We start from the raw sequence: 26,232 nt of genomic DNA on the forward strand, positions 1-26,232 counted from the left end.
CAGCTGGCTCAGTGCGTATATTGTAGAGTATATGCCCATACCTATGATCAGGTGTAACATGATAAGCTGGCATGCAATGACAATTCACCCTTAAAAACATCACAGAAAATACTGCTAACAAATTAACAGATCCAGTGTGCCAACAAGACTTTAAATACAACAAGCGAAAAAACAATTTGCAAAAATTGTTAAAAAAAGAATTAAAGTTAAATAAATGAAGCTTTCAAAAATGAAACGTTAAAAGAGTTGATGAACTCAAAAATGACACATTCAAGTTTTAGTGAATCCAATACCAAGAGAAAGAACGCTATTATTTATGAAAATTTATCCCCTATCCTCCCCAAAAATCTGCATTCCACCTTTTCGTTAAACAGTGTATATAACTTTTAGGGCCAGAGAAGTAGATTTTTCAAACACTTGTCCTTGCATGGGCAGTGAGCAGGTGATGGTCAAAACTTACCCTTCCCAAAACATTCTAAACTCAACCATTACAACTAAGCTCAAAAGTGGGGCATTGGTATTCGACAACCCTTAATACTCCTCCTGAAACCTTCTGATTAATAAAGGGGGCCGGTTAATTTCTATTCTCATTACTATAATATTTAATGTCTCATTTAATTATACGAGGGCCGTTCAAAAATTACGCGGACTTGCTGCACATAATCGGGCAAAATGTTGCACATAATATAAAAGAATTTTTACTTATATGGTCTACAAAATTTCATATCAAAATGTTGTAAATCGGTATCAATTTTGAGTGATTTTTCAGGACATATCATTTAGTCACGGAGCAGCAAATTGCCAAAATCTTCAACGTCACATCATTATAAAAAAAAATATGTGATTGAGCTTTCCTTTTCTCAACATTTTCCCAAGAGTACCTGTACAGTTTGAGTCATCTTATCTACTCAACATCAAAACACAATTTCTTGTCAAGCTTTAAATCTACTAAACAAGTAAAGAATATTCTTTTTTTTTGTTTTAAAATCAAAAACTGCAGGTACTTATGAGATATAGTGTGATATTGATGACTCTCAATCACGTTCTTTACATTCCAGATAAAGTTTTCGTCGATAATCCTCTTCCCGTCCTCCAGTGTAGACATTTTACAGAGGTCTAATGGTCTAAAATTCCTATTTACTATTTGTGGACGAATGTCACGAATACCCTAGTTTACTACATGTTTTATTATGCATATTTTGGATCTATGTTGGCGATATCTCGAGCATTACACATAATTTAACTTAAGTGTGGTGCGCCGTCAATTCACGAGACGTCATTTTCACAGTCGTGTTAACGGGGATCGCATCAGAGGAAAATCACTATATATCTTTTAGTACTTCAAATATCACGCCAGAAATCCAGATACATAATAATAGAACAATTTAAAGATACGTTTGAGAAAATTGTCGAAAAATATTGCGAATTATAGAAAATAAATGAGTTAAATTTTGGATTCCGCATGCTTTTGCTTCAAATTTTTTGTCGTGCTCCGTACCTCTAAATCAGCGATATCAATATACCGATAATTTTAGTATAATTTTTTTAAAATACAGAAATTTTGCCCAAAATTTATAGGAATCTTTGAGATACATATTTCTGTGAAATTTCATAACTCTATGACGTCTGTAAGAGTAAATAATAGCACAGTCCGCGTAATTTTTGAACGGCCCTCGTACATGTGGTAAAAGGAATTATAATAATAGTATTTGTGTCTCTAAAAGAGTTACAGAAAATCGCAATAAAAATTTTTGAATTATGTTTAATACATAAGATTCAGTTAGAAATATAGAATGGATTCCCCGAGAGTTGAATGATCAAGCAGATTATTTAAGTCGTATTGTAGATTTTGATGATTGGGGAATAAGCCTAGGTTTATTTGAAGACATTTCTCGAGAATGGGGTCCTTACGACATAGATTTGTTTGCTTCTGATTACAGTGCTCCAAGTCACACTTGCTCTTAGGTCGCAAAATGGCGACCTAAAATTTTTTTTGGTCGCCATTTCAGAATTTCTGGTCGCCATAATCAAATATTTCACTCGCCATAAAAAAATACATATTGTGAATAAAACTTATTAATTTAAATAAGGATATGTATTATGTCTTTATTATATCAAAGATTACTATAATTACTGTTACTATAAAAATTTGCTAGGTTGAATGAATTATTTTTATTGAATACATGTACCCTTATGGTTGTACAGAAGAACACAAGTAATCTGATTACAGAAATAAAATTTTATCAAATGAAAAACAAGCTTGACAGCTGTTGAGACAGGACTTTGCCTGCTGTTTGTCATGTTTACTTACTACTACGTACCTAACCCATTACACAGTCATTATCAATGCCGCCAAAACACTTTTTATTAGCATGATTCATTGTGATATGCAAGCAATTGACCAAATGTTTCAATAACAAGGTCGGATCTTAGAAAGTTTACGAAGTTTGGATGTCATTCTATCAGGAACATTATTTATACACGTTTCTGGTTCTATCAAACTTTTTACAGCATGCTGCCATAACATTACGTGATCCAAATCCATGCGACGCTTTGTAAAGTGTATTTATTAAGTATATGTCTTCAAACATTTTCTTGATGGAGAATCTTTACATATGAAATCTCGATCCCGATCTTAAAAATGGACGTTTCCAGCCCAAATTTTCTCAGTCGCGAAAATGCGAGTGTGTTTTCATTTTTAGTCGCAAAATCAATGTTTTGGTCGCAAATGCGACCATTTTAGTCGCAACTTGGAGTACTGGATTATAATGCAAAAGTTGAAAAATTTTGTTCCAGATATTGGAATCCATTTTCATTTGCAGTGGATGCCTTTACGCTAAACTGGACAGGTTGGAATGCTTGGATAGTTCCTCCTATATTTTAATACCTTAAATGTAGGGGATGTGGTACGTTGATAACTCCTTTTTGGGAATCGTTGGCTTTTTGGCCTATTTTAATTTCAGATGTTTTCAAAGCACATATTGTAGATTGGAGAGACCTTCCTGCTGCCAAAGAGTTTTACACATCTGGGAAATTGAAGTCTGGCACCTTTGGCCGAGAAGATTTGAAATTTAGAATGCTTGCAATTTTGTTGGATTTTAGAGAAAATTTTGATTTTCATTTACAGAAATATTGTATGCAGTTTAAAGTTCTGCAGTTAGATTGCAAATATTTGCATGGTGCACTTGGCTATTTAGCATAAATGTTGGAATCAATTTGAATTTGAAATTTTGGCGAGTTTGTACGCATTTATTTCATTTAGATTGCTTTTAATTAATTGCGTATTTTAGGCGCAAAGTGAATAAAAGGAAAGAAAACAACCCTAGTTTTTTGCAAATTGTGACTTTTTGTCATGATAATCAAATCAATAGCTTATTTTTCAAATGATTGGGTTTTTTTCCCATGTTTATTGGAATAAAACTATCATTTGTTGACAAAAAAATAAAATAATAATCATTACAAGTTTATTTTGCTCTTTCACAATTATCAAACTGCTTGTTCTGTACATATTAATTTGAACCTAACATCCACCCATCCCCACCACTCTCTTCCAAAATGGGAAAACAATTGCTACCATATAACATGATATAAATAATTTATTTTTACTTGTATAGAACAATTAAAGCTCTCTATTAAGCCACTTTATCATCCTCAACTGAACAGCTGGTGAATGTGAATGTGCTGACCAGACATCCATAATGAGTAAAATAACAACTATAATATTCATTCCATTGACATTGTCCAAATTCACAAACTCAAGACATTCTTAAACAGTAGGTCAAGTTACCATACTGCCCTTGTTATCTGCAGTTATGTGCTAACATTAATCCTCATCAATGCATGTGCAGCATAAATGCTCGCGAGAACTGGTTTTCTTTCACACAAGTTCCCCTTTCTATCCACCTCACGAACGTATACACAGTCTCATTGTTTTGTTCACGATTTACTAATCACACCAGGTTAATTTGACCAGACCAAACTGCAAGACAGATTAGCCCACTTTCGATTTGGAAATACTTGTGTGACTATCTCCCATTGACCCCAAAATGCAGTACTACCCTCAGAATAAGAAAAATCTTACCAAGACACTCTTCATCAGCAAATTCAGATGGAAGAAATAGTTGCTGCAATAATCGATCTGCTTTCTGTATTTCTCCTCGACGCCCTCTTGTGGGGATTTTTACATTCATTCACGTGAAACAGAAGCTTAAAATCTCGTGTGCTGGTTGAAATATCAACAAACATTTAGGTGATTAGATTTTTTATCGCGAAAGACACGAGAAAAGCGAGATAACTCTTTAGAAATTATTTCTACCTTTTTATTTTCAAAAAAAAAAAAAAAAAAAAATTGAAGTAAAAAAAAAAAAAACAGCATTTCTTTTATGCTACGTTTACACCCTATGTTCCCGGCAGCCACGGCGATCACGTTTCAGGTCATCGTGGAAAAAACGGGACGGGCGTGAGAAAACTTGGAGCAACGGGATGGGCAAACGTAACTCATCGCGATTGCCGTGGATGCCGTGCCAGATTTTTAAACTGTCAAAAAATTTGCCACGGCGGCCACGTTGCAGATGTGAAACTTAGTAGGTCGTAGTAAAACGGAATAAACGCAACAAAACGCGACAGCACGTAATAGACCATATCAGAACTTGGAGGCAGTCCGCAGTGGGACGGGAGAATGTATATTTCCATTCATCTCACGGTCCATTCACGTTTTGAGACGTTTTGCTGAGTTTAGTCCGCGTTCTGTCACGGCTAGTTCACGGTTGTTGTCCATTTTATCACGTTCTGCCACGTTTCATCACGGTCCTCACGGCAAACTAGGGTGTATGGTAGCCGTTTCCTCGCGTTCAATCGCGGTTCGTCCCGGCATGTTACGGTTTATGGTCCCGGTGCGTTGCGTTCTACTACGGTCTGACACGGCGCACGCGGTCTGAGAGGAAGCATATAAAAGCCGGGCACTGCAGAGAAGTTTCATTATGGATCCATATGGATCTCCGCCTTCTCATCCGTCTTATTCGTCTCATTCCTAGTTGCTGCACTCCTGCCTTCCCTCTCTGTAACTGCTGCTGGTTCTCTTCATTTTGACGAAGTGATTTTAGGTATGCACCCAGCAAACACGCGAAAATAAAATCTTCGTCTTGGGAATTCATGATGTTTTAAGATTTAAGGGTCAAGATGCAATGATTGTTTCTGGTTAGGAGACCTTCTCTGGTACAAACGTGATCCATAGTTTCCCGGCGTGCATGTTTCATACGTAGAAAGACTTGACAGAACGTGAGAAACGTATAAGAACTTCATAAAAACGCGAGAAAGGAGAGGGGACCTATCAGAACGTAAGAGGCCTGGGGAGAACGTGCTGGCATACGTGGCAGAACTGTAGTGCGCCGTGGAGCCTCCGGCACTCCACGGCAACTTCTTCCTACGGCCCATCACGGATTCCGTAGAAGACCGCAAAAGAACTTGTCAAGACTTGGATATAGAGGGGAAAATAACCAAAATCTCACGGCGCACTACGTTTCGGGCAAACGGGGCTGCCGTGGCTGCCGGGAACATAGTGTAAACGTAGCATTAGTCTCCTGGATCCCCTACAAATACAATCATAGGGGGCTTGTCTCCCGGTATGTCGCAGAATAATTAATAAATTTTTTATTCTTCGTCATGCGCGGATCTGGGGGGGGGGGGGGTCCGCCCCCCCCCCCTTCCCCCTGGAATATGCAAAGCTATTAAATTTATACATATAATCAACTAAAAAGTGACCTTGGACACCCCTTAGAAAACGGAGACCCCCCTTGAGAACGCGGACCTGTTTTATGTTCGTATGAAAAGTCATGGGTAAAAAGCATTAGAAGTAAAAACTCATCAGCAAATATCTGTCAACCAATACCCCCACTTCATCCCCACCCCACCCCACGAATAAGGATTTTCACGTTGGGTTTTTTTTTTTTTGGCTTGTCAACAAGTCTTTGAGTTGAGTTGGATTTTTTTTTTTACTTTGGTGGACCCCCCCCCCCCCCTTGGAAAAAAATCCTGGATCCGCGCCTGTTCGTTAAATCGTTAAATACATAGGCGTCGGAAGCGGGCAGGGGGGGGGGTGTGCTTAGCTCCCCCCACTTTTTTTTTGCAAAGATAGACATAATATAAACATTTAAAGTAGGGGTTTACCAACTTTTGTCTCCGACGCTCATGAAATACCCTAAAACAGTTGTTAAAATAAAATATTCTGACACTTTCAGGGAAAAAAAAATCACGTCTAAAAAAAAGTCGTACCAGACCTATATATATGCACATAAACTCTAAAGAGTTGAAAATTTGTGTCTTAATAATTAGTTATCTATACTAAGGTGGTAGGAGAGGCATATCCCAGAAAAAAAAAAGATTATTTGAAGAGCAGATCACTTTCTATACGGATATTTTCATGGGTCTATATAATTAGATATTCCATAAGATTTGATAAAAACAACGAAGAACGCAGAAATGACATAGGATAAAAGGGAAAGTCGTCTACTGTTGTTTATCGCCACTGCTTGCATAGAAAATTCAAAGCAGACAGGTTTCATTAAAATCTTTTTATTTTGATACTTTATATATTCTTGTATCTAATAGGTAAAATGTTTTAATTTTACTTTGCTGTATTCGATTTTTCCCCTCATAATCCCAATAAAAATATTATCCATTTTATTTTATATAAATGCAACCAAATTATAATACAAAGAACAATGGCTTAGTACCGGCATTATCTTTGGATAGGGTCACGTATGATAAAGCTGCAATAGCGTAGCTCTCTTTTTTTCCTACTGAAAAGAACAGATAAATATATTGAAGAGGGCTACATTATAACAGCTTGATCAGTTACAAGTTTCCACGGATAGAACCTCTTACGTGTGTATGTTTTTTTTTTAAATACCGTAAAAGAAAATCTATTTATATGCCTTTTATATCAACATGAATCCTTCACTCCCCCCCCCCCCCCCTTCACATCCGAAAAAAAATTAATATTCATTCACATATTTCATTTTTTAAATATTTATATACATAACACATTCCCCTAATTGGTGACCGAAACGAGGAAGTTCAACAACTAGAGTTGACACCTGTGTTTGAGAAATAACATATGGAGAAAGATATGTATAGACAGATAAAAATTCCATGGGAATCAGTACCACACGAGTTACGCTATTACTAATATAGATCGGATCATCTTCTCTAGCCAAAGGTTTTTGACACGCTACTCTCATAATTATAAGGAGAGTAGCGTATCAGAAACCTGTCATGTTGTAAATTTTGAAGTTACCGGGTAGCAGTAAGTACAAAATTTACAACACGACAAACCCTTGACTAGCGAAGATGTAGTTTCTGCAAAAATACGGTTGCCCGTTGAGGCCAGTTCAAAGAAAGACTTTTTTTGCGTTTAAATGCAATAATTATTGCGCGTTTAAACGCAAAAGATTGTATTAAATCTTGAACAGCAATATCTTTAACACCTGCATACGGAGTATATATATCTCAGATGATTCGATATGCAAGAGCAAGCTCTACATACGAACAATTTCTAAAACGAGGTAAATTGACAAACAAGTTGATGAAACAAGAATAACAGCAGTACCGTCATCATTTCGTAAGTTCAATGGTCGATATAATGACCTTGTCAGCAAATACAATTTATCAGTGAGTCAAATGCTGAATGACATTTTCTTAATAAGTGTTAGTCCATTATTTATACACTGAATCGAAATCGGAATCGGAATTTTCCCGTTATTTCCTGATTATAACAAGGAACTCACGGCGGGTGTGACCGGTCAGCAGGGGATGCTCAATCGGCCCCAGATTCCACCTCTGATGTTTTGGAGGTCCGTGTTTGCTTTGCTCCTATCTTGTTATTGCTTAAGGGACTTTTGATCTTGAATACTATAAGTGATCTTCATATGTTTGAGTAATGAGTATAAATTCAAAACTAGAGGTACTGTGAGCAATGAGCTCACGAAATGATACCCCCCGCCTCCCATAATGTCGATGTGTTGCTATATATTGTTTTACGGTAATGTGTAAAGAGGAATAACTCGTCCTATCAAATGTTATCCAGAAGCTTCTATTATGTGACGTCATAGGTAAAAAAAAAATGGCAATGTCCATGTTTTGCTCTGGGAAACGTAAAATACGTGTCGAATAAAAAAGTAAAATAGGAGGTGCACAATGGCAATATGTAATAAAGATTCTGTGAAAGTTTCATTAAATTTCACTCAGTAGTATAAGAGGAGTTGCGGATAAGAGAAAAAGCGTAACAGACGGACGGACGGAAGGACGGACGGACGTACAGACGGACGGACGGACGGAAATCCCGATCACTATATACTAGGGATGTCAAATCGGTCAATTTTCAACACTCGGTTACTCGGACGTTTTTCCGATCGAGTACCCGGGTACTCGTAAAAGTGTAAATAAATATGAACAAGTAAATTGAAGACTGTAAAACATTGTAAACTCTTGTAGAAATAAAACCAGGTGCACTGATAGGAGGCTTATCCGTAAGTGTATTTCTGCTGTAATAATGATGAGCACTTCATGCCCGACGAAATTTAATATAACAATTTTTAAATTCAATTTCTAAAGTCAATTTATTTATCAGATAAACACAAGAAATAAAATAATAAGTTGTTCTCAGTGTTTTTATTTAAAAAAAATAATCTGCTCCGTAATTGTAATGTAACTCTTTGTAGCGTTTGACGACCAGGTATCAGTCGCCTGAGCTACGTACAGTATCAACTTGAACTTGATCAAGTTCTCCTAACAGAGCGGATTTACGATTTTCGTACACTTGTTCGATCCGAGATTTATATAGTATTACGGGACGGTATTTTGTAGTTTGATGCAACGATGGACATAAGTTTTTTTTAAGCCTTTGCCTTCAACCAGTTGTATTGGCATGTAATCAAACACAACCATATCAGCAATCGCACGTGTAATATCATCCGCTCTTTTCCCGAGAATTTACGGCTTCTCGGAGAATTGACAAAATTATCTAATTTATTTAAACATTATGGATCTTAAGTGATGTTCAGTGAAAACAAATTATTAAAGCCAAACAAAAAATAAGGGTAGAAGACAGTCGAAGGTAAGAAAAGCCAGGTACCCTAGGTGCTTGTTCACAATAATTACTGTATAAACACTGCCACAGGCGATAACGGATATTTCATTTTTTATATATAATATATTCCCCTAATCATTTAGAGTCATAGCAAACCCTAATTACTGTATGTACAAGTGCAATGAGCATTTTACGTTTTAAAACAGATTGTTTAATGCATTAATAAATAAGATTAGAAATATTCAAAAATATACATCCGAGTAACCGAGTACCGATTTTAGTGTTCGATACTCGGACGTTCGATCGAGTACCCGGTTAACCGGGTACTCGTTGACATCCCTACTATATACCCTCCCGCTTTTCAAGCGGGGGGTATAATAAGCCTTTAGTACCTTAATAATACCAGTAATGTAGCATAAACTAAAGAGTTCTAAATTGATGAATGTTTAATATATTGTAATTATTATTTTAGGAATAATGGAAAATGAAATATATAAAGCTGTTAAAGAGCAAAGATTAGAGTTCAGAGAATGGATTCTATGACGGCACTTTGGATAATATGCATCAGGATGATCACGCAGCAGGTGTGAATTCTCCAGCGAAGACGTGCTAGCTTGTGTATAAATTTCTAATTAACACCGAATGTTAACTGTATTACCTCTATTACCTTGATTCTTAATTTCAGTGCAGTTATTTTGGAAATAGATTTAATGAACGTAAATGAGTACGTTTATGCTTAAATTTATAATTCTTTTCTCATACTAATAATCTAATGCAATCGGTAAATGATCTAAAACGTAACGACTTGTTTGAAGTTACACTACTTTTTATACGTAAATTTCAAATTCTTTTCTCATAATAATAATCTAATTCAATCGGGACTTGATCTAAAACGTAACAACTTGTTTGAAGTTACACTACTCTTTATACGTAAATGTATAATTCTTTTCTCAAATAAGAAAAAAAAATTGGTACAGTACTCTTGAAGTACAGTTCAAAAAAAAAAAAAAAAAAAAAAAAAAACACGACTACAGTTTCAATACAAATTAGGCCCTGCATTTTTTTAAAATATGAAAGTAATATAAGAAATTAAAAAAATCATTCTTTCTGAATTATAGGAATTCCTTGCAGTAAGAATACACGAATCTTTTTACCCATATGACCTGCTAAATGCTTACTGTATCGTCATTAACCTGTGCATTTTCCCGTAATTTCTTTAAAAGTTGCAGAAGACATAAATTTTCAGTGGAATTTTCTTTCAGAAAACATACTCTGCCACCGTCGCCCACGAAAATTTTGAGAAATGTGATTTTTCAAAACAGTTTACATAATATATCCAAAAGTTGAAATGGGCGACGGTGGCAGACAATAAATTCTCTAATGGAAAATGAGTCATTCTAAGGCCTTTTTTTTTTTTGCATTAAACCTAGAAATGTACCAATTAAATAATTTCCAGAATGGTCCTCTTTCTTGCCATATTTTTTGATGATTTATCATATTCATCTACTCATCTCTTGTTAAAGCCAATTTCATAACTTTTTAAGATCACTGAATTTTTAGGGCACAATAAAGCCAAAACCACACCTTTTTCTTTATCCAATGTAACTTAGTTTTCTACTTGTATTGCAGTACCTAAACATAGCAAACTGACTCTCCTTCCAAGAGATAAATTTTCTTCTCATTTCACATCCTTTATTATTTTTTAATAGTAATGTGTGCCGAAAAGCGAATAAAAGACGTTGGTGTATAACAAACAATTATTTAATCTGAAAAAAAAAACATAAATATAAACAAACAGCTTAAATATAAAATCAACAGATTCAATTGACAAATCAACTAACTTCCTCGCAGAACAAACGAAAGGCTAGCAGTCATAAACTGTACTGACAATCATTCAATACATGTGTACCTTTTTTGGTGAAATTCATTGCTTGTTTTGTGAAATTGTACCTTTTTTGTTCCCTATACATTGTTCTTTTATCAAATATTCAACTAATTACAATATTTACAATGATGAAATATTATCATATCAAAAAAAGGCACGGGAATGAATACGTCTAACCGTTTCAAAAACCATTTCACGAGTAATTGAGGTCAGATGAGATTAAGATATAGCAGGCACCTCCTTTATCCGGACGAATTGGCTTGAACCAAAATGTTCAGATTTACCAGGCTCAATCGTACATGGCATTTTCATAACTTTAGTTTTGGCGACTCTAGTCTACTTTTGCATTCAATAAAACTTCGCACACAAAAAAAAAATAAAGAAGAAGATAGTGAATAGTGAGTGGTATATGAATATCTAGTACAAACAATACAAAATTAATTTGGGAATAGTGCCCCTTGGAATTCCAGAAGTTGGTCCAGGTTCCTAGGAGGAGTACGATCTTCTGTCGACGAAAATAGGAATATGAAAACAGGTCGGCAATTAAGGAGCACAAATGGTGCCCATCGCAATTCCAATAATTTGTTGGAAACCCTAGTCTCCAAAAAAACTGTAGTACCGGGGTATCTTTTTTCTATTTCATCTTCAGAGATCTTCTGTTGAACAATTTTTTTTGCTGATGACATGTCACAAAATACGACGATCAATTCAATTGACCGTCAATTGAACATTAGTTGAATTTTTGTTATGCAAATGAGTGAGCCTTCAACACATAGTTGACCACTGTTGAATGTTCCAATATTTTCTATTCACTGTTGAACATGCTAAATTTTATTTGCATATGACCAATGTTGAATACTTTTTATGCCGCTGACTACTGTTGATACTCTTATTGTCTGCGTATGTTGAGGGAGTTTTGAAAACCTAAGTCAACTAAGCAGAGTTCTTAGAAAATCAAGCTGCCATGTCTCTGAGTAAGAAATAATTGAGATATACTAAAATGATGCTAAAATGATAAACTTGTGCATATACATGTATATACATGTATTTATATCTTAAAATTCAATATTCAAAACATAAAATATAAAACAAAAACAAAAAATATTCAATATTCAAAAACGAAGCGGAAGATACCATTTAATTTGGCAAGAAAAATATGTACAATAGTTACGGACGAAAAACGTCGGACAAAAAGATTAGAAGAATTAAGTGTTTTTCTACGCCGCCAAAAATATCCACAAAATCTTATAGCCGAAGCGATAAGAAAAGCCGAAGCAATCCCAATTACAGAACTTCGGAAAGTGAACAGAAAGAATGAATCCGATAATATGCACACAGAAATTCCATTCGTTGTCACTTATAATCCAAAAAATCACAACATCTTCAACACAACGAAACAGTGCCTGCCCATACTTCAACAATCAAAAAATCTGAACGACCTTATTAAGGAGAAGGATTTGATTTATAGTAGAAGACAACCGCAAAATTTGAAAAAAAATCCTCACCAAAGCCAAATTCATTTCTACAAAAGAAATATTTACAGTTTCCAAATGTGACGATCCACGCTGTGGAACTTGCAATTTTATACAAATCGGAGATTCATTCACATTCAAAACAGGAATAAATTTTAAAGTTCAAAATAATATGAAATGCAAAACCAAGAACGTCATATATTGCATGACTTGCCGTGGTTGCGGAGAAAATTACATTGGTCAAACAGGGAATAAAATATCCGACCGTGTTAGAGTACACAAACAGAAGATAAGGGACCCCTCCGTAAGAAATACTCCGTGCAGCGAACATTTTGAACAATGCGGCAAAGGACGTTTTAGTATCTTTCCGTTTTATAAAGTTACTGAGGAAAATTAACAGTTACGGCGGGCCAAAGAACAATATTTCATTGATAAATTTAAGCCTAAACTAAACAGATTAATGTTCTGATTTAATCAATGACTGTTAATATTGTTTTTAAAATTTATTAATTATTAATCTTTGATTATTATTGTGTAAATATGTATCATTTACAATGTCAAGTCAATTTATTTTGGCGCTTTCTACGGACATTTTTTGCGCCAAATTTTAATGTTGTCCTTTAACTATGACGTCATAATAACGACGTTATCATGTCATGTTGCTATTGTTATTCAAAATCCACTGAGGAGCCGAATTGCGAAAGTGCTTTGGAATAAAATGTGATCATCTTTTCCAAACTCTGGATTATTTTTCTACATGTATTTATATAAATGTATAAAGATTGAGCTGACAAACTCTCAAAAAATGCTTTACTTGCTTCTGTGCCGAAAAATAAGTCTAAAGCAATAATATAATTATACTTCACCCCCCCCCCCCCCCCAAAAAAAAAAAAAAAAAAAAAACCACCAACAAAACACATAACAGAACACTTGACACACGACAAGTGAAATTTTAGAAGAAGACAGTGGCAACGACAGAGGACGACAGGGAGTGGTCAGAGAATGTCAGGAGACGACAGTGAGTAGACAGGGTAGAAAAGAAAAACGACAGGGGACGACAGGGAGTGGTCAGCGAAGACAGGGAACATCAGGGGACGATAGGGAGTAGACAGGGTAGAAAAGGAAAACGACAGGGGGTGGTCAGGGTAGTCAGAGAATTAATGTCAGGGAACGACAGGGAGTAGACAATGTAAACAGAGACATCGACAGGTGACGACAGGGGAGGACATGGAGTGGATAGGGAAGTCAGAGAATGTTAAGAGTCAGTCCGCGAGAAAACCATACAGAACTGTCCAAATCGAAGGTTGTCATATCTTAATGAAATTTGGTGGGTAGTTAGACTTTACAATATGTTATTCAAAAATGACCAAAAAATTCCCATCATGCAACATGGCAGCCGTAGGCAGCGCCACCTGGTTTTTGCATATCTAAGTGCAAATGCACTTAAAAAATTCAAGAAAAATGGTAAAAAAGACATTTGATTTATTTTACTCAATTTCAAACTTGCATTTCCATTAGGGTATTTTTAAGTAATATAAAGCTATGTTCTTTCAAATTTGACATTTATCATAATCAAATATGCAATATATCAAAGGGCAGATAACTCTTGAAAATTGGCATCATGCCAATTTTCAAGAATTGCCAAAAGTATTACAAATTTAATGCCCAAAATCTTCCAAGACCAATCTTTGAAATTAATTTTTTTGATTTTATTGTACAAATATAACTCTAAATATTATCTTTGCAAAATATTGAGCTTCGAAAATAATAAATAATTGAGATATGGGGATTTACAAATTGCTAATTTTCGAAAAAATTGCTCAAACTCAAATGGGTTACAAAGTCAAATATAGTACTTTAAATTAAAAAAAAATGTTGTTAGATATTGAAACATGTAACAATTTTCTTTGAAATAATAATTAAGATTGAAAAATATTAAAATTAGAAATTAAATAAAACTATATTGTCAGAAATTACCCCTAATATGAGGATTAGCATTTTGCCAATTGTTTAAAAATGAAAAAAAGCATAATAAATTGTATTGGCTTACTTGCAATTTTTCAACAATCATATGAGTATACATGTTCCTTACATTTGTAAGTTACTTTCTTTTAAATTAATAAAAGGGAAATTACAAGTATTTAAATCAAAACGGACTCTATTTCAGTATCATTCATATAAATTTTGAGACTTGAACATATAAAATTTGAGCCATCAGTAAGTTGTTTGCTTTCTGCCAATTTTAAATTGGTACATTCTTATAAAAATACTGACAGGAGATGTAATACAAAAAACGCCATAAAGGAGTTTAAGAAAATGAAAGATCTGGGAGATCTGACTTTATCAATATATGAATGTTACGTAACCCAGTAGTTTAAAGTATGTAATGTACATGTAAAATTGAAAATGCCTAGGAATGACGGTGTTTGGTTAACTCAAAAACACACTAAATTTATGAAACATAAACAATTTACATGTAGATTGAAATTACCAATTATTTTTTAATTTGTTGAAAGTATGCAATCAAATACCTGTTTGTATTCTTATATTTTCTCAACTGATGACAAAACAAGTTGCTAAGACACTAAGAAAACTACGTACGTTTATACTGAAAATATATGATTTTAGTTAGCCAGTCCTCCATGATTTTTCCCCTTGCTTATTTCATTATTACATGTTTCATATGTGTTTTTCTTTTCCTTTTCATATTTTGATTATTTCTGAATTTATATGTTGTAAATATTCTTCAATAAATCATTGTCCTCATGTACCTGAAATGGTTTGAGTGAATAAAATGATCTTGAACTTGAACGGGGCCAGGTGCTTTATCAAATGTATATTTTGATTAAAAATATGTTATTATTTGATTTAATTTCCTATTCAATTGTACGTGTTAGGAAAAATTTTGTAACTGTTAATTACCATGAAATGCATGAATTGAATAAAGATTCCCCGAGGACAGAACCCTATAGAAAACATAGCTACTAAATGTATATGCCCAAAATTAAAAAAAAAATCTGATGAATCTTTTTATTTTATTTTTTTTTTACTTTCTATGGAATTCTTGGTAGTTGATAATGTAACGTTAGGTTGTCCCCCCTCCCCCACACTCAAATTGCTTCCTATGGGCCTGTTATTTGGTTTTTCAAGCTAAATTATTGTTTCTTTCTTACATTCAAATATCTTAAAATTTGTTTTCCCTCTTTCATAGTGCAATAATGCTTCACAACAACTCCCTAGGTGAAGAAAAAATGATCATACATGACTTTCTTCTTTCCATATTGACATACCTGTCACTTTTTACCCAATAATACAAAAGAGTTCCAACAAGGGGAGATAACAATTTAACTCCAGCAAAATGTTAACAAGGGCTGAAATAACCAAAAGAAAGTTATATGAAGTATCCAAATCAGTTATTTCTCTTCTAAAAAATATATTAGATTAAGAATCTTCTCTTTTTCATTTAAATATCATAAAAATAATCCAAAAATATGGTAAAAGACTGTTATTTAAAATATGTGAAATTGTAGCAAAATATGGTATTTCAAATTTAATTTACAACATGTAGATATTATTTCCCAAGCTCAATATTTTAATACAGTGTAGACCTAAGATCATTCTTAAAATAACAATTAATTTAATTTAATTTCAACCTTGGTCTTGAGAGAAACGAGCATCTAAAAATTGCTAAAAAATCATACTAGTTTATTTCGGATCTATAAATAGATTTGTAAAAAATAAAATATTCATTTGAATTAAGTTTTTCCTCATTAATTGTTTAATTTGGACCATGACTTTGAAAATAAAACAAAATTTGAAAATAAACTGATGACAAAAGGTAACTTTTTGACTTGATCAATTTGTATAGATTTTTCATTAAATTTTGTGTAATTTTCGACAAATATGCAAATGAGCTGTTACTAAAAATAGATGCTGGGTTCGACATTTTTTGTGGATATTCTGACTTCTACCTTTATGTAGAAAATTTTAAGCCGCTAAAAACTCCCAAGTTGCAACCTTCCATTTGGACAATTTTTTGAATTTTGCATGGTTTTCTAGTAGACTGGCTCTTAAGTATAACGACAGAGGTTGGAAAATGTAGACAGGAAAACGACAAAGGACGACAGGGGTGGACAGAGTAGTCTGAGACAACGACAGGGGACGACAGGGAATTGTCAGGGTAGTCAGAGAATCTCAGGCGATGACCAGGAGTAGACAGAGTAGACAGGGTAAAATACAGGGGACGAACGGGAGTGGACAGGGTAGTCTGGGACAACGACAGGGAGCGGGTGGGGAACACAGGGACAACGGCAGGTGAACATAGGAGAAAGTCAGGTAGCGAGACAACGACCGGGACGCAAAAGGGGATTTTTTTGGAATCTAAGGGGGAAATGAATTAAGTAGTTTCGAGTATTCTTTTGAGAACTAGTTTACTGCTATGAGACGAATAGTTAACTAGACATTTTCGTATGGGTCCAGAATCGACACAATGCACTAGGAAAATACTTGCATTTCTGAAAAAAAAAAATAAAAAAAAATTACTTTCCGTAAATATGGAATCCGGATAGGGCCACACAGTTCACTATCGCATCATCGCACCATTGAGGTTTAGGTCGATAGTGCGATGAAGAGATAATGCAATGACGATGAAGCGATGGTGCGATAACGATGAAGTGATGGTGCGATAGCGCGATAACGATGATGCTATGGCGCGACAATGCGATGACGATGGTACGATAGTGCGATGACGCAATGGTGCGATAGTGATGACACGATGGTGCGATGACGATGGTGCGATAGTACGATGACGATGAAGCGATATTCACTATCGCTAAATTGTGCTATCGCACCATCGTCATCGCATTATCGCGCCATGGCATCATTGTCATCGCGCTATCGCATCATCGCTTCATCGTTATCGCACCACCTTTTCATCCTTATTGCCCCATCGCATTATCGCGCCATCGACCTTTAAGTTGATGCTCGATGGTGCGATAGTGAACTGCTTGGCCCTATCCGGATTCCATAATCCCACGTAAATTTTCACTTTATTCATAGAATTGGATAATCAATGCCATACAGCTATGCAGAGAGGAAGATTGAATTTCTACTCCAAATCTAAAAGATAACCTACAAATTCTTGTTCTTTTTTGTGTTACGTATTTTGGTTTTATCTACAGACTCATTGATAATCGCGTTTCTGTATGCAAGTTTATGTAAAGAGATTCAGTTTGAAATAAAAACGTAAAAAAAACTCCGATAATATGGTGTTCAGCCTACTTTTGACATAGTTAATTTGAATGTTACACACGCAGAGCGCTCATGCACGATTTGTTTATCTAGCTCACGCGTAACAAATTTCCTTCCTGTGCTTTTACTTCGAATACTTTTTACTCAGTGGACAGTAAATTAGAGATTCGGTAAGTATAGTTTTTTATTGGGGTATAATGTGAATTGGCTGTTCAAGATTAAGTAACACATTTGCAAAAACCCTAGTGTCAAACTCTTAACTTAGATTTAAACACAGCACAATTCAATTTCTTACGTTTAATGTTAAATATTATTTCAGATCATATTTATAATCAAATGCAAAGCAAGTACTTTATTAAAAAATTATACATTTCTTAACGACAACCCTAAACCTCCATGGATGTGATTAAAACTACGAATTACTTTAAATTATATTGATAAAAATCAAAGAATCTTTTTTTGACGAATTTAAGAATAAAAAAGAGCCAAGCTAAAAGATTATTTCAAGCATACAACAGTTTAATTCCAGACCGTAACTTGTCTCGATCTTTGATGGATGCTTAGTAACATATATACTAACTCTAAACACTAGCAGGGTTGTCCGGTGAAAATCGGAAAAAAATGGGCGCATAAAACTGAAATTTTCAGCAAAATTTTTTTATCATTATTAAGTAAATCTTTAATCTTTTGATAAGATGTAATAAAAAAAAACTTTTAACTTATTTGAATGCATACATCTAGGGTACGGTCCAACGCCGCACGATAAACATAAAATGCATGTTTCATTAGAGGATACTCTTATTAATCCTAAATAAAAGCATATTACATAAATATGATCAGGGTAAGAATTATCATATTTTAATCCACCGTCTATTATTTCGCCATGTGGAAAAATTGAAGACATTTACGTTAATCTTGGCAGTTTCCCGAAAATTTAAAAAGGGAAAGTGGTCAACAAAATACATGAAAAAGGCGACGTTTGACGACGTTTGACACCAGGTCATTTAGATGTAGTGATGACAACCTTATATATATATAAGAAAAAAATCTATACTTATAAATTAACAAATTTTGCAAATAAACTCTGAAACGGCTGCACAAGAGTTCTTACTTAAGGGGGGACCTATGTCCGAAAAGTCTTTGTGTGAAATTTTCAAAACTTTGACATTTCTTTCCTGACCACTTGCTCTTAATTTTCAGGTATTAAGGGGGGACCTATGTCCGAAAAGTCTTTGTGTGAAATTTTCAAAACTTTAACATTTCTTTCCTGACCACTTGCTTTTAATTTTTAGGTATTAAAAACAATACCTTTATATGCTTATTTTTACACAGGAGCACGTGCAAAAACAGTGTGAAATGCTAAAAATAGATTATCTTCAGACATTATTGTTCGACTCCAAATATGCGTTAAAAAGAACCAAAAATGTCAAGTCACATTCGAAATCAACATGTATTTAATTTATATGACTTGTATCTTTAAAATGAAGGCAAATTCATTGTAATTCATCTCGCATGAAAAATTATAACGGAGTACAATGTAAGTATCACCCCGTTTTTTTTGTCGTATTTTTACAAGTCTGACATACATAACATGTAATATCTTAAAAAGTCTTTGTGTGAAAATGTTGTAATTAATATGTTTTAAAAGAAACGACCCCTCTCTTTATTTTAACAAAGAAAAAAATACACCTTTATGATATAATAAATGAGAAATATGACGTTTTTTTTATTTTCGTACTCTTCTGTCATAGATATTGACCTTTCTGCACTAAACAAAGGTATGTAAGCACTGACAAACATCCGAATACAAAACTATTTTGCAAAAAAACGAGTATTTTGTTTTGATAAGAAATAATTTAAACAGATAAACTCTTTTCTTCTTCATTCTAATCATTCTGCCCCCCCCCCCTTCCCCGTCAACAACCGACACATAATAAAACTTAGGAATGATTTTATACAATAAGATCTACACACACTATAAATCAATAAAATATAGGTACAAGTACATTTTTTAATTTTTTCTTAGTTTTCTCCAGAAAATACAATTAATGGTAATCATAAAATTAACCATATTCCCCTGATTTAAGCCGCTGTCTTTACTGAATTTTATCTTATATTTTTTGGAATTTTATATCAGCATATCATGGAGGTATTTCTTCACAACTGAAATTGCTATGAATTATCAACCAAAGGAAGAGAATTCTAATATAAATAAACTCCATAAATCAAATAAAACTGTTATAAATGATATAAAAAATTCTTTTTGTAAACTGTGTACGTTATTGATTAATAACAATGTTATGCCTATAATCACAGTTGCAAAAGTCAGCGGGAAAAAACAAACGTCGCTATTGTGACGTCACATAACGCTGCTTTGACGTAGAACGACATAGGTCCCCCCTTAAAAACAATACCTTTATATGCTTATTGTTACACAGGAGCACGTGCAAAAACAGTGTGAAATGCTAAAAAAAGATTATTTTCAGACATTATTGTTCTACGCAAAATATGCACTAAAAAGAACAAAAAATGTCAAATCACATTCAAAATCAATATGTATTTAATTTATATGACTTGTATCTTTCAAATGAAGGCAAATTCATTGTAATTCATCTCGCATAAAAAAATTATATTGGAGCACAATGTAAGTATCACCCCGTTTTTCTTGTCGTATTTTTTGAAATTCCAACATGCATATCAGGTAATATCTTTAAAAGTCTTTGTGTGAAAAAGCTGTAATTGATATTTTTGATATAAATGATTCAACTCTTTATTTTAACAAAGAAAAAAGTATACCTTTATGATGAAATAAACGAGAAATATGATGTTTTCTTTCATTTTCGCCCTATTGCGTCATAAATATTTACCTTTCTGCACTTAAAAAGGTAAGTAAGTACCGACAAACATCTGAATATTTAACTAATTTGCGAAAAACGAGTCATATTGTTTTGATAAGAAACAATTCAAACAGATTAATTCTTTTCTTCTTCATACCAATCGTTCTGTTTCTCCCCCCCCCCATTTCCCCGTCGACAACCAACACCTAGGAATGACTTTGTATAATAAACTCTACATGTACTATAAATCGTTAAGCAAATATAGATACAAGTACATTTCTGAATTTTTTTTTCTTAGTTTTATCCAGAAAACACAATTAATGGGTAGCATAAAATTAAACATATTTCCATGATTTAAGCCGCTTTCTTAGCTGAATTTTATCTTTTCTTTTTGCCCTTATATATCAGCATATCATCGAGGTATTTCTTCACAACTGAAATTGCTATGAATTATCAACCAAAGGAAGAGAATTTTAATATTAACAAACTCCATAAATAAAAAAAAAAAACTGTTATTAATAATGAATAAATTTTCTTCTTATAAATTGTATACATTATTGATTATTAGCAATATAATGCCTATATTACAGTTGCCAAAGTCAACAGGTAAAAAACAAACGTCGCTATTGTGACGTCACATAACGCTGCTTTGACGTAGAACGACATAGGTCCCCCTTAAGGTCAAGATCTAGTAAATAACTTGAGACTAATTTTTTGGTGCTAGATCCATTATGACGTCATAAACAATTTCAACTTTCTTTTTCCCGTACTTTACGGCTTTAGCAGAATTATGTAGAAAATAGGGTATTTTCATGTCATTCAATTTGAAATCATATGGAAAGTAAACCGGATACCTATATCAAATTTGATAGTGATTTAAAGAAGAGGCCATGAACATACTAATTACCGTTTTCTGAGAGACTGTAGGCAATCTGGATACATTTTCTTTGCCGAATATGAAAAAAACTCCTACATTCATGACTGGTTTTCTTAATTTTTCCTTGAAAATGACAGTTTAAAATACAGTTTTTCATCTTGTTTACCTACAAATTATGGCCCGAAACACCTTATTTGACCAAGCTAAAGTTCTAAAGCATCAATAAAGGAATTTATTTCTCAAGTTTGATAAATCTGTAGGCACCTTTCATTTACTAGATCTTGACCTTAAGCCTGTAGGAATACAGTAAGTATAAGGTGATGTCCGTAAAGTATATTCAGAGTTCACTCTTATAGTAAATATCGTAAATTTAATTAAAAGTCTACTTTCATTTTCGATTAACAGCCTCAAAATAGCACCGAAGAGATTAAAGTGGTGGCAGGTCTAAGTAAATGGCATTAAAAAAAATTGACAACAAGCCATTACTTATTCATTTCATGAAACGTCATTAATGAATTATTCAATCAAAACTTCATTTGAGTGATATAAAAGAAATAAGCTGTGGTCATTGATTAAAAAATAAAATGTGCAAATCTTTCCCGTTTATTATAGTTTGCAGCTAACTGTAAAGTTTCACTTCACGTCACGATCTAATTGACAGCTGCGCTCAAGGTAAATTGTACACGCCTCCTTACCGCAAGCTTTACGACTGGAACTTTCTTCTTAATCCTGATTGGTTGCTCGTGCAACAGACTATTTCCGTGTTAATGTTGATAATCTGAATTAACCAATCACGTGAATTATTTACGTTGGATGCATCTGACGAAAAAGATCGTGACGTAACGTGAAACTTTACAGTTAGCTGCAAACTATAATATGTCCGATCTCGCTATTTGTTGAACGTCAGGTGGCATCGAACCCGATATCTAAAAGAAAATCGAGGCTATTGTTTATCATGAATTGACATGGAAATAAATGAAAAAGAAATTGATATCACGATGAGTTTGTGAATAATTGTATATCTTAGTAAGTTGTACTTATGTTTTATAAATAAATGTCGATTAATGGCCATGGTTATTTGTTTATACATAAAATGGTACAATTTGATTTTTATAAAATTTACTTATATGCTTCGATGAATTCACAGTCTTTTATTTTTAAAACATTTATTTCTTTTGAGTCTGAATGTACATTTGTGATGAAAACTAAGCTTTTTATCAATATTTCAAAATGCTGACAAATTTATAGCTAAATGTGCATATCCATTCTCTTATCTGTGATGTAAATGGAAACAGAGCATCTGAAGTATAATAGTAATATAGCTCAAAATAAATTAAAATAAAGTTTCTAACATGAAAGTAGAAAATATCAATGAGCATCTAGCCTGTAGTTCATGATGTGTAACATAGTACAACAGAATAAAATTGCTTTATAGCATGTAAGAAGAAGAGGCCTTTAATGAAATTGATATTTGTAGAAATAAAAACAAATAACCCAAAATATTGGGAAATGTATTTCTTATAATTATTTATTTCTGTTCCAAAACTAATGGAGGACTTTTAAGTATTTCGTCATGCTATATTCCTGTGTAATAAACTGTCAATAGAATCTGAAAGATAATTTTTGGAATAGTTCTGTTACATATAGCAGTAAAAAAAAAATTTCAGCTAATATATTAAAATATAACTAGACCATTAGTATACACGTCAGCTGGGATTATTCTAAGTGGAGGCTTTTTAAAGAAGAACAAAACATACGGACAAACACCTACTGGCAACAAAGAAAGACGCTCTCACTATAGACTGTCAATGTAAAATTGTCTAATTTGTTGAATGGTAGTAAGACTAAGAGTACTGTCCATTACTTATAATAAAACCCCCATAAGGTGCCTGTATGTGCGAAATTAATTCCTCGACTGTTTTCTTTTTTTTTTTTGGTGGGGGGTATTTAAAGGGGAATCGAGTATGTGCATAAGTGAAATTCCCGAATTTAAGTGGGGTCTATGCAACTGTTTTTTTTATCTAAAAAGAAACTTGAAGCTGCTTTAGACACTTTATGCGCCATAAGGTAATACCACACATAATACACATCTCATATTTTGTTATCCATTTGAAGGAATATTGATAACATATGAACTAAAGCATTTAAAGACTAATGAAAAATTCAAAACGCAGTGACGATTTTTTTTTCACTGCAGACAATTGTCCACGATTTTACAGGACAACACTCGTAATGTCGCGTCAGGAAGTAAAATTGCTTTACGTTATAAACCCACCCTCACGCACCCACCCTTACGCACAAAGAAGCTGACCCCCCCCCCCCCCTCTCTTTGCCTGATTAGATACAAACATATATACATGTACTTGTATCTAGTTTTAAAATATGAAGGCCACAGTAGGAAGTGGTAAGGCGAACTAATTATGCTAATGGTGAGCATTTATAGTAACTTGACTAACCATTTCAATTAAGACGATATTTCTCAATCAGGTTAAGTGACTAACTTCCTGTAAAAACTTATTATGCTGCATGTATTTTGGTTTTTTTTTTTTTAATGTATATGCATCACCCAGGATCTACCTCCAAATACACCAAAAAAATTCTTTCTTATTTTATTTTATAGAGAAATGCTGGTTTATATTCTGTTGTCAATTATAGCTGATATTGTGTGTGGTAAGTATTTAATTACATTAACTAGATAATACATATTGCATGTCTTGGTTGGAGAAAAATTTAAGAAATGCTAAGTTTCAAAGTTCTTTCTCAGAAGTTCCTTAATTTTAATGCAAGTAATTTCACAAAAAATATGTGTACATATATCAATTACATAAAACAACAAACAGTGCTGTTCCTTGAAGAGTGCATATGCACGCAGAGCCCCAGATATTTCAGATATCTAGGTGCATAGGAGGAGTAAACACTGTGTGACGTGTCACACCCTCCGTTAGCCCTATATATTGATCTGGAAAACGATACATTCCGCTGTTAAAATAAGAATACGAAGCAAAAGCTTTACAATTGGCATAAAACAAGTAAAATTCGATCCACTGATAGATGAAACCAGACTACAAAATTCCTCCCTCATCTGTCCGTCTGTCTTTCTAGCTGTATCTCAGCCTGTATGCCTTCGAACGTGGTTGTCTGCACCTTGTTTCTAAATGCCGTCAGATATTGAGATAATTTTGGTCAATTTATCTTGTCGAGTAATCAGATTTGCATTTCGTTGCACGGAAACGACTTTTGAGCCAATAACGGCATTTTAAATTTTTATTGGCTATACATTTTGGTAAAAATACTATGAGAGCCCAATATGATTCAACAAAATTTCCTTGAAATTTCAAAAGTAGGGTACTGTTATCTACTTTTAATTTACACATTCTGAAAACCAAGATACGGGGGCATCACAAACACATCTTGTTTTTTAATCTTTATTTTTTTCATTAATGAAAGCAAGAGGAAGTAGGAATTTTTATACACGGAAAATAAGAAATGGATAACACTAGTAAATTCTTGGACCTGATACGTGTTTGCCGAAACCGCTTCATAACTCATATGTTTTATAAGGTCAGGACCCTTGTTCTGAGGGTGTTTACATGATGCTTCCTGGACTATCCAATAGAAGTCCAAAGTTTGAGGGAGATTCAGTTCCTCTTTGCGATAGATATCTTACCATGAGATGGTATCGGGCAGGAACCTCTCATCAGATACCAACGACTCCACCCACCCTTTTTTCCTGCGGAACATTGTACCCCTACTGGATGGATGGTAATACTCATATTTGTGTTAAATGCATGAACATTAGAAACTTAATTCATTAGGTTGCGATGTTCTCTGATTTATATGTGACTTTTAACAACAATCATGACACTTTTGTTAAAGTGCTAGTAGTATAAACCGTGTAGATAGGGGGTCAACTGAGTGCACTTTGCCCCTGAAGGAAAGGGGGGTCAACCGAGTGTACCTACCTGAGGGGGATAGGAGGGTCAAGGGAGTGCACCCCTGAGCAGGATAGTCGGTGCAAGGGAGTGCAAGGTATAAGGCGTGGATCTACATGTATCTGAGATCCTAAACTTGGCTGCGATTCAAATCTTGATTATGACGTTATCCTATTGTTTCGTTGCCTCGTTGGCTGCTTATTTTTGAAACTTTGAAAACACAGCTGATCGGCAGTGTCCCAAATTTCCACATTTGTAGTATAAGTCTTTCTTTGGACAATCAGGGGCCAAGTGTCCTAATTGTTTGCAGATTAAACAGGGGCTTGTGTCTCTGGTTTTCTCAGGAGCTTCAGTCGATTCACTTTGGCATCCAGTCGACCCATTTTGCCTTTCAGGTAAACCAAGTCTTTAATGACTCTAACTTCAATTTTTTCTTGTTTCTCTAACACCTGGCTTAGCATATTGACAATCCCCTCTAACGTGGTGGTGGTAATACTCAAGTCCTCTTTAGTTATCGGGTCTGGTAAATGATGCATTCCCAAATCCAGCCCTACAGGATCCTAGTCTCTGGCATGGGGGCTACTAAACAGCCTTTAGGTGTCACATAATTAGCGTTATCTGTGGTATTCATTATTGCTTGTACACGTCTGTCTTTTGAAAAGTTCTGACTGAAAATGACGACCCATACAATCTCTGTGCTGGTTTTTATACCTTTACTGAGTCTAAATTAAGGGTTTCCGGAAAAAGCCACACGCGCTCAGTACGTTAGTAGTATAAAGCGCCTAGATGGCCGGGTCAACTGAGTGCACTTTTGGGGCTGGGGGGGATAGCCGGGTCAAGCGAGTGCAGCCCCTGGGGGAGGATAGCCGGTTCAACTGAGTGCAGCCCCTGGGG

General features: G+C 34.2%; 1 protein-coding gene and 1 long non-coding RNA gene across 2 annotated transcripts in view; one reads left to right on the forward strand and one right to left on the reverse strand.

Moving 5' to 3' along the window:
- LOC134253878 (uncharacterized) overlaps nucleotides 1-4,171 on the reverse strand; it is a 48,725-nt gene extending 44,554 nt beyond the window's left edge. Inside the window, exon 1 of the mRNA XM_062736463.1 lies at nucleotides 4,082-4,171. The gene's annotated coding sequence lies outside the window, so the exon portion shown is untranslated. The remainder of the gene's footprint in view (nucleotides 1-4,081) is intronic.
- A 13,587-nt stretch (nucleotides 4,172-17,758) lies between these two features.
- LOC134253877 (uncharacterized) lies at nucleotides 17,759-25,159 on the forward strand. The gene is made up of 3 exons (XR_009989188.1): nucleotides 17,759-17,862; nucleotides 24,027-24,076; nucleotides 24,968-25,159. It is a non-coding gene; the product is annotated as an uncharacterized LOC134253877 (long non-coding RNA).
- Nucleotides 25,160-26,232: the final 1,073 nt, after the last annotated feature.

The sequence above is a fragment of the Saccostrea cucullata genome, unplaced genomic scaffold (genome assembly GCF_032062105.1).
Source record: "Saccostrea cucullata isolate Sc308-1 unplaced genomic scaffold, CSIRO_AGI_Scuc_v1 ctg5139, whole genome shotgun sequence".
NCBI classification, from domain to species: Eukaryota; Metazoa; Mollusca; class Bivalvia; order Ostreida; family Ostreidae; genus Saccostrea; species Saccostrea cuccullata.